The sequence below is a fragment of the Cotesia glomerata genome, linkage group LG8 (assembly GCF_020080835.1).
Source record: "Cotesia glomerata isolate CgM1 linkage group LG8, MPM_Cglom_v2.3, whole genome shotgun sequence".
NCBI lineage: Eukaryota > Metazoa > Arthropoda > Insecta > Hymenoptera > Braconidae > Cotesia > Cotesia glomerata.
The window spans coordinates 6441972-6456459 of record NC_058165.1 but is presented as its reverse complement, the minus strand read 5'-3'; the positions used below and the strand labels follow the sequence as shown (position 1 = coordinate 6456459).

General features: G+C 30.3%; 1 long non-coding RNA gene across 1 annotated transcript; it reads right to left on the bottom strand.

The window, feature by feature from the left end:
- Positions 1 to 9992: 9992 nt before the first annotated feature.
- LOC123271052 lies at positions 9993 to 10408 on the bottom strand. The gene is made up of 2 exons (XR_006510760.1): positions 10162 to 10408; positions 9993 to 10046 (listed from the first exon to the last, which is right to left on the bottom strand). It is a non-coding gene; the product is annotated as an uncharacterized LOC123271052 (long non-coding RNA).
- Between the last annotated feature and the right edge of the window lie 4080 nt (positions 10409 to 14488).

Genomic DNA, 14488 nt, shown 5'->3' with positions numbered 1-14488 from the left:
GTTTCTCGTTCGTGATTGGCTAAAATAAGTACATGAACAGCAAAAAGTTTTAGGCTTGTCAATAATGACTCTCAAGTATATGTACCGTACACTCTAGCATAAACTTTTGACTATGGAAGTCGAGAGGGTTCTACCTTAAGAGACTAAGAAAAATTATTTTCTACTTCTCAATTTGATTTGCTATAAAATCTTGTTTTTTAATTTTTTAATCGACAATTTTTAACAATTGTATTAAAAATGTCACGAATAATGTTTTACTGCTTTTTAATAAACTCATTAAAATCGTAAAGCGAAATAATTGAATTAAAATAAGCTTACAATTGCATACTGTATACTATAGACTGTGGCGGTTAATTTAATGGATTATTAAAATTTATGAGTAGTATTTATTGTTAAAGAACCCTGACATCAGGTAGATTGAATTAAAAACCAACAGAAGAAGCTACTCCTTGGAAATAAGAAAGAGAAGTGAACTTTCAATATACTGAGTGCTTGATAAACACATAAATAAAGTACAAAGAGAGTAAGTCTTAAACTTTAATATTTTATCTGTCTTCAGTCAACGTCAGTCCAGCGCTCTTATTTCATTTGTAAATTTCTTTCTTTCATAATCATAAAGCTAGCTATTATTAAAAATATTATTCACAAGTCACTCATCATTATGCTCCATCTCCGACATCCAGGTCCACTGCCACAGATGACAGGATTTCATATTAACTGGAACCTGAAAGTTTATTTGTTGTTAAGAAAATTAAATGAAAAAAATTGATGCAATAATTTTCAATTATAATAAAAATAATTTTTGTGGCTTAAGGTAGTTGTCGTGGTTAAGGCATACCGTCAGAAAATTCTAAATTTTTGTATACTTATTAAGGACATGATGATACAATTACCAAAAAAATTTGAAGTCGATTGACCACCTATAACCCGAGATTAATTCAATTAAAAATTGGATATTTAACATTGATTGTATACGCTGTCTACAGTTCTGTACACTGAAAAAACAATTAACTTGAATCAAGGGAAAAATTCTTGAACCAAGAAAATAATTTTGAAGAGTTTCATTGTTTTGAATCAAGATGAAAAATTTTTGAATTAAATAAAATTTACTTAAACCAAGAAAAATTTCTTAATTTAAGAATTTTTCTATTCAAATTAACAAGATGAAATTCTTAAAAACTATTTACTTGATTCAAGTAAATTTTTTTTTCTGTGTACCAGCTTCTTAGTTATAAAAAAAAAAAAAAAAAAACTAACTGTCAGAAACTTAAAAAAAACTGACAGTATGTTACTGTATTTGTGGTGAGTTTAAAAAAAAATAAAAAAAAAAATGAGTGAGCCTCACAGACATAAGGTCACAATAGAAGTGAAACTTTTTTAAGCCGCTTTAAATAAATAAACAGATCAATATATATAAATATATATTATAGCATTTCATTTATTCTCAAACAAAATAAATTTATTGGATTAATTATTCGGTTTTTAAGAATTAAAACAATTACACATTTTTTAATTAAAATTTAAATGAATTTATTTCTAAGAATATTATGTTTACAACAAATGTAAGTTTTATTTTTCCTTTTTATTTTTTAGAATTATCATCTTATTTATTCTTTATTATTACTTGAATTATCAACAAATGTTATCAGCGGCTTGTGATAGCTAAAATGTGAAATAAATATTTTTGTCTGTATTCTATTTAAGTATCTCGAAAAAACCGCATCTATTGTTGTCCCATGTTTTGTCGTTGGTTCATTTGGATTATTATTTATCGCTAAATCAAATTTGGTCTTTAAAAAATCAACCAAAACGGCCGATCACTCCGATGAAAAATTTACGTTAAAATCTCCACTAAGGATTATAGGTTTTTTTTCTAAGTCTTGATTAAGTTCTTCCGCAACAGCAGCCGAAAATGGTAGTAGTGCACGATGAATAAATTTTATTATGTCTGTGATATACTTATTCGGTGATATATAAATTGATACTAGTAAAATTGACTGGCCATTTTCCGTTGTACATTCAGCGGCACAGATTTCTCCTACAGCACTGAGTTGTACTCCAAGTGCCTGTATATTATGTACTGAAATGTCCATTGATGGTGTTACAATGTGTGTTGTATCGTTATCATTTTGATAAATAGCTCCACCTCCAGATTTTATATTAGGGCGTTTATATTTAACTACACAATTAAAATTAGGAATGGAAATGTCTTCATCATTATGAGTCCACGTTTCAGACAAAAGTAGAATATTTGAATTAGCAGCTACTTTGTCGATAATGTCATTGTTATGTGCTTGTAAACTTTGAATATTCAAACTATAAATTGACAAACCAGGCTTTTTAGTGATAAATTCAAGTAATTGTGATTCTAATGTCACTAATGGGTTTAATGACAGTCTTTGAAGCTCAAGTTTTAACGGACGAAGTGCAGCTGGCTCTGTTCGCCCATGATAAAAAGTAGCCGTATTATTTTTTGTAACGATATATAATTTTTCAATCGTAGTAACTCTCGATAAAGCAACCTACAATAATTATCATTTACTTACCAGGATTAAGAAAATATAATGATGAAATTATTAACACGAATGTATAAACAGGAATTGAGAAATTTATATTTGAGTCAACACGTGTAAATATATGTACACCCCACTATACCCCAAAACTATTTACACAAAATAATTAAAAAATATAATGAAAAATAATTTTCCAGGAATAAATTTTAATATATATATCAAATAAGTGTATTTTTCATGTATTTATAAGTATTTACGTATTAATTTATGCATATATCTGTACTAAAACGTTTTAAATAAGAACGGTTTGCGACAGCTGATGTACGCATATATATATAGCTGATATACGCATATACATATAATATATACACACACATTATATATATATATATATAAGTAACGTGGTGGAATTACGACGCACGCGCACTGCACTCGTCCACTCTACTTGACTCTCCTTAACTCTCCCCACTCTTTAAAATATATAAGGCTTGCTCGGCTTGCTATACAAGCGATTCCCCCACTCGCCTACTCTAAACTTTCACTCAATGCTTCTCCTCTAGCGCTACTTCCCCTTTTCCGCCTCAAATTGTTCAATTTTACCCTCCGTAAAAAAGTTTCACTTCAAAAATTTTGACCGTCTCATTATTTATAAATAACGGATTAAAGTTCAACAATTTATGAAAAAGTTGTAACAGGGCTATTTACCATTTATTTAGCACTGGCGCGTCTCGGTCTTCGGGACCCATTAGCATTAAGTGGGGGAAATTTTGGGTTTCTTGGTCAGTTGAGTAGCTGCGGTGAGTTAGAAGTAGTGCAGTGACCAACACAGTAACATCACTAGCCAAAACAGTCCAAAGAAGGGAGCCTGAGTTTCCAAAGCACGAAAATTACACAGGTATTGAGACTTTGATTCCTTTGATGAGCCAAGGGGGTCATATACCCGGCTCATCAATTTTACTACTTCTCATTAAATCAAATTTTTGATAATTCAATTGTCAAATAATTAATTAATTGTAATTAATTCTTATTCGTTAGCATTGTGAGCATTCTTCCTGGGGATCTTATACCCGAAGAATGTTCTAGACCTCTTGGGTTTGGAAGTGGTGAGTAATTGATTTGTTAATTTGGCCAATTGATAATTGTTAACATCTTAGATTGGTTTAAATAAATTTATTTTATTAATTAAATTCTGAACATCGAGAAGGTTCCAATCGACACGACATAGTATTCGGTACCCGAGGTCCAAAACGTGCTACGCAGCTACGAACAACGGTGTCCATTTTGAGCGCGCAAATTCCTTTGTGAATTTTACTACGCAACAATTTACAATTGTCGAAAATTTAAATTAATTCTGTTAGCTACATTTTGAGAAATCTTAAAAATAAAATTTTTCAAAAATGATTTTTTCGAAATATCTTTTGAACAGCTCCACCGATCAATCCCAAAAACTAATTCGCTCTTAAACTTGAAAAACTACGTCATTGGAAAGTAATTGCAGTTTAAAAATGTAAACAATAGTGTTTTATTAAACTTCCATCAGACTCTTGAGCTCGAAGAGCTCAAAAGCTTAGACCAGCTAACTTATTGAGTTCGGAGAGCTTGAAATCACATATTTTTTGAGCTCGAAGAGCTCAAAAACGTCATATACGGAGAAAAAAATATTGTTAGAATAAGGATACGTATCGTTATTCTGACTATACGCCGTATAGTCATTTTTTTTAGAGATATACGCTGTATAGCCAATTCAGCTATACAGCGTATCATCAAAATGACGATCCATATCATTATTTTAGCGTTACATTTAGTTAATTCAACTATACAGATCCTCACGTTAACGAAACAATTGCCTGTTTTGACGAAACTACATATATTTACAAGAGCTATTCTCTGCATGCTTTTAAGTCAAACAAATGAATCCTTAAATCAGAAATCCGGATTGTTATTTTAAGGAAACGTCGTTTGAGGATACGTTGGATAGTCATTTTAACAATATTTTTAACTTCCCGCTACGAAAATCGAAGATTTTCAAAAATCGGGAAGTTATTGTTTTCACCCCGTTTTGCAAAAACCGAGTTTTCATCAGATCTCGACGTTTGAAGGTCACAGGAAGCTTCCCTGACTATCCCCGCGAGGTTGTCACGGCGTCTGTATGTGTGTGTGTGTGTGTGTGTGTGTGTGTGTGTGTGTGTGTGTGTGTGTGTGTGTGTGTGTGTGTGTGTGTGTGTGTGTGTGTGTGTGTGTGTGTGTGTGTGTGTGTGTGTGTGTGTGTGTGTGTGTGTGAAAGTATGTGAACCGCTTATAACTTTTGAACGGCTTGACCGATTTCATCGCGGTTGGTGCCATTCGAAAGGGCTTGACCAAACTTAGATTTTGAAAACTATTTGGACTGATTCAGATCAATAGATTTTGAGAAATCTTCAAAAAACTGAAAAAAAAAATTTTTTCAAATGTGGTTTTTTTGGAATAACTTTTAAACGGCTTAATAGTTCAATTCCAAAAACTAATCAGCTCTTAACCTCAAAAAACTACGTCGATCGCCACCAGTCCGGTCAAAATCGGTTGATTCGTTCGAGAGATATCGTGAACGAAAGAAAACCGAAAAAAGTGTTATTTCGGAATAACTCCAAAATTCCTAGCGCGATCAATTCAAAATTTAAGATTCTTTGTGAGGCTTGAAAAACTGCGTCAAATGCTGCCAACCGCGTGAAAATCGGTTTATTCATTCAAAAGTTATTGCGGTTTAAAAATAAAAAAAATAGTGTCATCAAATCCCTATCAGACTTTTGAGCTCGAAGAGCTCAAAAGCATAGGAAAACAATCTATTTGAGCTTGGAGAGCTCAAAATAACCCATAAATTGTATTTTTGTGCTTGAAGAGCTCAAAAACGCCATTGGTGTAATTTTAAGCGCCTAAGTATGGAATTAGCGGAGGTTGCAGGGATGGCCTTCAGGGTCAACCGTTTTCCTAATTTTTTTTTCCGTGTACGTGCCATTTTAAGCTCTTAGATATGGAATTAGCGGAAAGTTGCAAGGATGGCCTTTAGGGTCAACCGTTTCCCTAATTTTTTTTACTAGAACAATTATTTATTTAAAATTATAATTTGTTAAGTTAGTTAGGCCCAAAAAGCAAAAATTCAAGAAATCTCCCAAACTCCGTATAGAAGTATTTAAATACATAATACACACGCTGCTAAAATTTAGAGACGATTTACCACGTCTGACCGAAGATAATTGCAATTGAAAATGACATTTTTACACAGGTGGTATGGAAGAAGAGAGAAAACCGCGAAGTTTTATTATTTTTGTATTGAAGAATTTTTAAGAATTTCAAGAAAAACTAATATTACTTAGATTAATACATTTATAATTACCCTACAAAATTCTGGAATTCCCTAACTCATAGTTTTTGAGAAATCATTGATAAACTAGTAAAGTAAACAAATAAAGTCATGCGTGGAAGTAAGTGAGCAATAGCCCGTAAGAGAGGCGACACTAGCGAGTGACAAAGACAGCAATAGCATAAACTATAGATTGGGAAAGAACTACCTTAAATTATTAATAACAGAATTACTTCAGAGTTAGCCGATGACATATTTTGATGGTTGATATTTTTAAAAAAGTTTATAAAAATTATACTAAAATTAGTAGACGTTTAACAATTGTTGATATTTTTCATCAAATGAATTAGAAGTAAAAAAATATTTTTAAAAAATTTTACGCATAATTTTCCAAATCTTTTCAACAAAAAAATTCTTAAAATTTTCAGATGTCGGCTAATTTAATTTTCATAAATAAAATGGCTCCGAAGCGAGCGAAGATTCAAATTAAAAAAAAAATTAACTTGCCGGTAAATTAACGTCAAATTGACTGCAGCTACTGATGGAATCCATTTTGTCGAGATGAGCTACTCACGGTTAAATCGTATTAAGTGTGTGATGGTAAGAATAATATTAGAGTTAACATTTCAACCAGTTCTCAATAAGATTGCGATCTTCTTTTTTGTGAGAAAAAAAATTTTTTATAAAATTTCTAACATTTACTCATAAATACCTGATATTGAATAATTTTTTTATTATTCTAAAACAACAAAATTTTTTAGTTTTTCTTTACAAAAAATATATTCTTCATGCGGAAGAAACAAATTAATTAAATTAAGAATAAATTTTGCTGTTATATAACAAAAAATTTAATTTTTTACTAATAATAAAGAAATATATGAGTAAAGTTAATTTATTGAAAAAATGACCATGAAGGTAATTGTTTGCAAAGATAAATTTAAGTTAATAAATATCAGAATAATTGACTACAAGAATTAAAAACAGTAAATTTTTTTCACTCTACCAAGTTATCATTAAATAAACACCCAAATCAATGTCGGTTAAACAAAAATTACCTATATAAGCATGAAAGTTAAATGAAAACGATCAGTACCAATAATAAAATTTCATATCGTGTTAATCGATTGCGAAGCTTAAAATGAACAAGTTTTTGTTACTTCTGTTCTTCTCAGTATTTTTGCGTAAGTGTATACTTAATATATTAATAATTTTAAATAACAACTAGCAACCTGCAGTCATTATGCGACTACCGAGATTTACGGATAATGCCTAAGAAAACTAGCTTAATAATTTTTTGATATGTTATTTATTTATTATAATATATGATGTTCATTGTTTTTCTTTATCAACGCAATGGAATTATATACAATAACCACGGACACAGCATTAACACAGTTAACATAAGAAGATTTATTTCTTTACTAGCCCTGGCGGTTTTGTGGTCGCGGTGAAAATACTATGGAAAGTCGGTAGTTTCCTCTATGGTCAACAGTGAGAACTTAGTATTACAGTAGTAATTTCACGGTGAAACATTGGTGACTTTGTTTCATTTCACTACTGTCAAAATATGGTATATATCAGATTATTAGACCTTGGTAAAATAGTTCAAATGACATTTTTATATGGCAACTATGGAGTGAAACCATAGTAAAAAGTTTATAAATGTATAGTTATTTGATAGTCAAAGCATTGTTGTTACACAGTAAAATAGGAGTGAATCCAAAGTCGTTTCACTTTCGTTTCACTGTCGTTTCACCGTCGTTTTGCTGTCGTTTCATCGTCGTGCCACTGTCGATTTACCATCGTTTCACGTTCCTTCCTTTGTCGAATAACGCTTCTTTGACCGCCTTTGAATAACCTACTCATAAAAAATCCCATTTGAAAATGCTAAAATTCTCCAAAATGAAAAATTTAGTATTTTTAGGACAATAATAATTTGAAGTATTTACGGATTTTTTTTTTAACTTATTAATTACTAACTCATTGATACACTACTAAGCCTGTACAGCCCGGCGTGAGTTATGGGCACTGATGTTCACTGAAAATTAAATCTGAGCAAAAACAGTTTCACTGTAAAAAAATCGCGCCAAGTCCACGTTCATAAAACTATTAAGAAAAAAAAATTTTATTTCTTTACAAAAAGATATAAAATAAAAAATTAAAAAATCCAAGTAACCGATATGGTTGTATACGATTTTCGGAAATTAAAAAAAATTTGGTGTAAATTTAAAAATTAAAAGAAACAATTTTGGAACGTATTTAGTGTGCGTGGTTACAAAATATTTCACTTTTTATGAAATTCTTAAAATCTATCTACTTAGGACTTTTAAAAAAAAAATGAAGTACACAATGACGCACACCAAGTACGTTACAAAATTGTTTCTTTTAATTTTTAAATTTACAACAAAACTTTTTTTAATTTCCGAAAATCATATACAACCATATCGGTTACTTGGATTTTTTAATTTTTTATTTTATATCTTTTTGTAAAGAAATAAAATTTTTTTTTCTTAAGTCTTATGAACGTGGACTTGGCGCGATTTTTTTTACAGTGAAACTGTTTTTGCTCAGATTTCAGTAATTTTTGTAATTATAATAAAAATTGACAATTTTAATTTAATACATTTCTGGTGGCAAACTATCCTCTTTAAGCTATAGTTCATGCAAAAGTTATTCTTGCGCTGCCTGGCGTGTGTAATTGCAAGCTGTTAAATGTCTTTTTTCACTGTAGTTTCCCATCTATTATAAGATTAGCATGCATCCTTATATTATTTAGTCTCTGGCCGTCCGCTTTTTACATACAAGAAAAAGTTAAAATCTAAAAATCTGGGTCGCTATAGTTTGTGCTGATTATTTTTAATAATTTTAAATAGAAATTATAAAGATAATTGATAATAATCAAGTAATACGTGTAATAAAAAGCATGAACTACTATTATAAAATATCATATAAAAAAAAAAATCAAAATAAATTTGAAAAAAAATTTGTAATCTCAAAAAAACCGTTCTGCTTACGGTATATACATACTCGGTAGTCTGGCTTGAGAACGGAACTTGGCACCAGACTCTATCGAGTCTGTTGATTTCAGCTCACACCGGGACTCGAACCCACACCTCACCAGTCTCAAGCAAGCATGACAAGCGTTGTACTGCTTAGCCATGGGACTGTCCACTAAATGGTGGTGAGTTTGAATGAATATTTTTAGACAGGGGCAGGTAGTTTTTAATTAAAAGTTGATGAAATTTTCTTTTATATTTATACCATTATAATTACGGACGTTTTTCATGGTATCTTGAAATATCCTGATTCTGTAAAAAAACATATATTTAAAATTTTTTATTTCATAAGCTTTCCTTCATTTGTGTTTGTCATATAAATATTGATGTAATTATTAAATTTATTAACTGTCGAATAGTGTTAAAAAATAAATATTTTTTTCCTTACTCTGTAAGTTATTATCGTGTTTCAGCTTTTAACGCTGACATTTTTTAAATATATTTCTGAACAGTTATTTGAAATAAACTGTGGCCTTGCATTGATGATATACATGGATTCTTTTGAATTTATTATCACCGTGATAAAAGTGACGTGTTATTTTTTTTAATCGAGCGAAAAAATATTAATTTGTAAATGAAATTTTTTAAAGCGTTTATTTAAAAAATTTTTTTATTCTGAAAGTTAACTACCAATAATTAAATTTAATGTGAAATATCAATAGAGTTCAGTACTCTACACTGTTTATAAAATAATAATTGAACAGTATTTACATCATTTGTCCGGAAGAAAACGAACGAGTATATACGGTGAAAAGAAGGTGATTTTACCGTGAGTTGACGGTCGAACGATCGTCGAACCGTAGTAGGTCCACAGTGATATCACTATGAATTTATGAGGTGCTCACTTTAGGGATGGTAAACTCGATTTCGATTCTACTCAAGATTCGAGTTTTTTCGTAAAATAATCGATTTTTAGGAATCGACCTTTAATTTCTAAAGTCGATTAAGAATCGATTCTTGACATTCGATTTTACTGTTAAATGACTAGTTTTAAGTTTGACATACCATTACAACAAACCTTGTGATTAAAAGTCATACAAATATAAATTTGTTAACTGTTTGATATTTATTTATACTAAATATTATTTCTTTTCAATATCGCGTTCCAGATGCCATAAGGGAGTATACCGGTAAAAGGTCCTGATAAAAAGCCATAAGGGCGTATAAAAAAATTTTTCGGGAATCGACGTAGTTTCGTCCGAAACGTGCAGAAATACTAAAAAAAAATTTTATACGGCCTTATGGCTTTCGGGACCCACCTCGGATGCCATAAGGGCGTATAATAAAAATTCTATTATTTTTTCTAAGTCCAAAAAAAATTTTTAGTTCGAAGAAAAATTTTTTTTTGTATTTCTCGACGTTTAATACAAAAGTACGTCGGTTCCCAAAAAAAAAATTTTTTATACGCCCTTATAGCATCCGAGGTGAGTCCCGGGAGCCATAAGGGCGTATAAAAAAATTTTTCTTTCGGGAAAACTTATTTTTACCTGAAACGTCAAGAAATACAATTTTTCTTCGAACTAAAAATTTTTTTTGGACTTAAAAAAAACAGAATTTTCATTACACGCCCTTATGATTCCCGGATGCCATAAGGGCGTATAATTTTTATACGCCCTTATGGCATCTGTAACGTGATATATTCATTAAAGTAGCGTCTAGCACCGTGTTGATTTATATTAAAAAAGTTCCATTTATGGCATCGTGATTTGATAAATAAATTTATTAACTATAAAAATTATTGATCTTTTAATTTAGAATCGATTAAAATCGAAAGAATCGATTCTTGCGCTCGACTAATCGATTCTTAGAATCGAAAAATATAAAATTGAAATCAGAATCGAAAATCGATCCTTTAAAAAATATTTCCATCCCTAGTTCACTTTGAAAAAATCATTTTTCCGCAGTAGTAGCATGCCATACTGACAACAAAAATGCTAAAGTTCCACGAATTAGGAACGGTCTTTTCACCATAGAACTGCTGATAAGTCAACATTTATTTACCATCCGTAGTTAGTGACGCAACATAACGACTATACTGTTTTTCGACAGTGATTTTACCGTACTACAACCCTAGCTAAATAGTGAAATAGCCGTCACGTGAAACGACCGTGAATCGACCATCTTTTTACAATGGAGCCACCGCGGATTTACCGTAAGCATGAAACCGCCAGGGAGACCTTCAAAAATCAACACGAGTTTTTCAAGATTCCACTCGAGTAATTTATCAACAACTCAATCATCCATATCGCTGTTAATATTAATTGATGCAATTATCACTATTTCATCACCAAAATTGTAAATAAATAAACTCGTAAGTTTCAGACTTGGTTATGTGTGGTGGCGCTGAAGGCGTCGTAGATAGTGATAATCACGATCCGTTTCGCTGTAGTAAGGAAACATTTTGAGATATTCACCATACAGTTGAGCGTGGTATTCCGTATTCAGTTTTGAGCATAACTGTATTCGTATGGTGAATATGACAATACTGTTTTGAGCTAATCACGATACTACGTTCACGATCCACTGGATCGCTACGATAGCAATATTTTTTTCTCCGTGCTCTCTCAATTATTAAAATCATAAATGACTATCGCTGGAAAAATATCAAAACGAATTTACGATAAAGATATACCCGTTACAAAATTTTTCTTAGTCTCTTGATTATATAAATTTACTTTTGATAAAACCACATTGACATGTACAAAACGAAATAAATGAATAAACAAATTTAGTTTATCGCGAAATTCGAATCTATTTATAACTACTTTGAAAACTTATCGTAATAAAGGGAAAAGTTTGGAATATCCAGAAGTGTACGCCTCATAATCTCATTTTTCATACTAAAATTGATTAAAATAAAATAAAATACTTTAAAATTTTTCGCGCCATTGTCCATCAACGATAAATGGATTTTAGTTTATTGCTATAATTATAATTAAGGGGGTCTTCTAGTCTAGAGGCCCGAATTTCGAGCGTTTTTTGGCAGTCGATAAAAAAAAAGCATTTGATATTTTTACTGTCCATTTTTTTATCAGTTGTTTATTTATATTCAGAGAGTATACAAAATTAATTGAAAAAAAAAAAAAAAATTTTTTTATCGAGTTATGCGTCCTAGAAGTAGACGGGGGAAAAAAAGGCCGTGTCCTCGTAGCCATGATTTCTACCCTTGTGGTCATCTGAAAAATAACATAATGATGGATTCTTGATTAGTACGAATGTCGCTCTCGCATGAACCAACAAAAAATGAAAATTTTAAATTTTTAACAATTTTAAAAAATTCGACAAAGTTAAAAAATTATTGAAAAAATTAACCTTTTTTTTTTTTTGAGTAGCCGCTATTTTAGGAAAAAAAATTTTTTTTCAGTTTTGTTGGTTCATGCGAGAGCGACATTCATACTAATCAAGAATACATCATTGTTTTATTTTTCAGGTGACCGCAAGGGCAGAAACTATGGCTACGAAGACACGGTTTTTTTTTTCTCCCCTCTACTTCACGGACGCATAACTCGATAAAAAAAAAAATTTTTTTTTTTTTAAATTAATTTTGTGTACTCTCTGAATATAAATAAACAAATGATAAGAAAATGGACAGTAAAAATATCAAATGCTTTTTTTTTATCGACTGCTAAAAAACGCTCGAAATTCGGGTCTCTAGACTAAAAGACACCCTTAAACTACATTGAATCAGACCGTGATCTTGAAAAGGACTTAATTTTGGATAATACTGAATTTTACACAGAAAAAAAAATGTTCTTGAATCGAGTATATAATTTTGAAGAACTTAATCTTCTTGATTTGAGTAGAAAAATTGTTGAACTAATAAATTTTTCTTGATTTAAGGAAATTTATTTATTAAAAAAAATAAATAAAAGTTTCATTCTTATTGAAATTAATGCATTAAAACAATTGCTTAGAGAATAAATTTATTAAGACTGACAGAATTGTATTTCAAAATCAGCTGATGGCGTGCAGCGCACGAATGTTTTTCTTATTTGTTATTAATATGAACATTAAAAAATTAATTAATTTTTCTAATCATAGTGGAATTCATAGTGAAACATTCATTATTGATATTTATAATTTACGATCTTTAGTAATATATTGAAATAACTAGCTAAGATTCTTGAGTTTACTAATATATTGAAGCCAATTTAAATTTTTCTGTATATTTTAATAACATATTTTTTATAAATATTTCAGACCCAACAATCATCACAGGGGTCACAAAATATTATTATTGAAACTGGACATCATCAAGATCAGTTAAACACAAGACATACTATTAATGTTATGTAAGATTTTATTAATCTAATAGTACCAGAATATACTAATTTTTATTTAAGCTCTCAAGGAGGTACATATGACGAGGTGGTCTATGAGTATAGTAAAAGTCATTCTATTTCATTACTTTACGTAGCTTTAACACGAGTAACAAGTCTTGAAGGGTTGTTTATATGTAACAGTCAGGATAATTTAAGATTTTATCATGGAAGAAGAGTAGATCCATCAGTTTCAAGTTTACAGCAAGAATTTAAAAGATTATCTCTAAACAAACTTACTACATTGCAAGGATTGATCACTGAATTTATAAACTCCAGAAATAAATTAACCATTTATACTTTAAACTGCCAAAGTCTCAGAAAACATACTACTGATTTACAAGATTCTATTTGTCAAAGGAGTAACTTTTTATTACTAACTGAAACATGGCTTCCTGCAGATGAATCAGTTGACTTACCTAATTTTCATTGTATAGCTAAATTTAAGAGACAAAATGTTAGAGCCACTGGAGTTGCCATTTATAAAAACAACAATACTTCACATATTACTACATTCAATATGGATTTAGTAATTCAAAATGCTACAGAAGTTCATGTCTCCCAAACATCTATTGGCGATATATGTGCTTCACACGTTAAACTAGAAGATGGAAGTGAATTGATGATGATTGTTGTGTACATTTCTCCTAATAAAAAAATAAATTACATCATTTCATTTTTACACAAGAGATTATTTCCGTACAGTCACAGAGGTTCAATAACTTTCAAAACCAATAAAGACAAACTACCATTCATTTTAGCTGGGGATTTCAATGTAAATTTTGCAAAAGATGAATCAACGCCATTAATTACGTTTCTCCAAGAAGAATTTCAATTGCAAATTAATTACAATCCAAGAGAACCTACCACCAGATACGGAAGAACAATAGATGCTGTATTTATTAGATATCTTGATAATGTTATGTCCAATACTTTTGTAACATACTTCAGTTACCATCGACCAATTGTCACAGTAATACCGTCCTCAGAGGCAACATCGAATATAACTATTATCGAAGTCACTGATTAAACGAATTAAGTAGTCATGATTTGAAATAAATTCGTAAATTTTTGTATTTAATGAAAATAAACGTTTATTCAATAAATAGTCATCGTTATCTGGAAAAAAAATCGTAATATTTTATTTTATCATTATGACATATTCAGTTATTATCACAATCTGTTCTTTCCTGCATATTACTTTTACAAAATAATGTCGATATTTCACAACTGCCAGGCGTCCTGTGACGGCTCACATTTTTT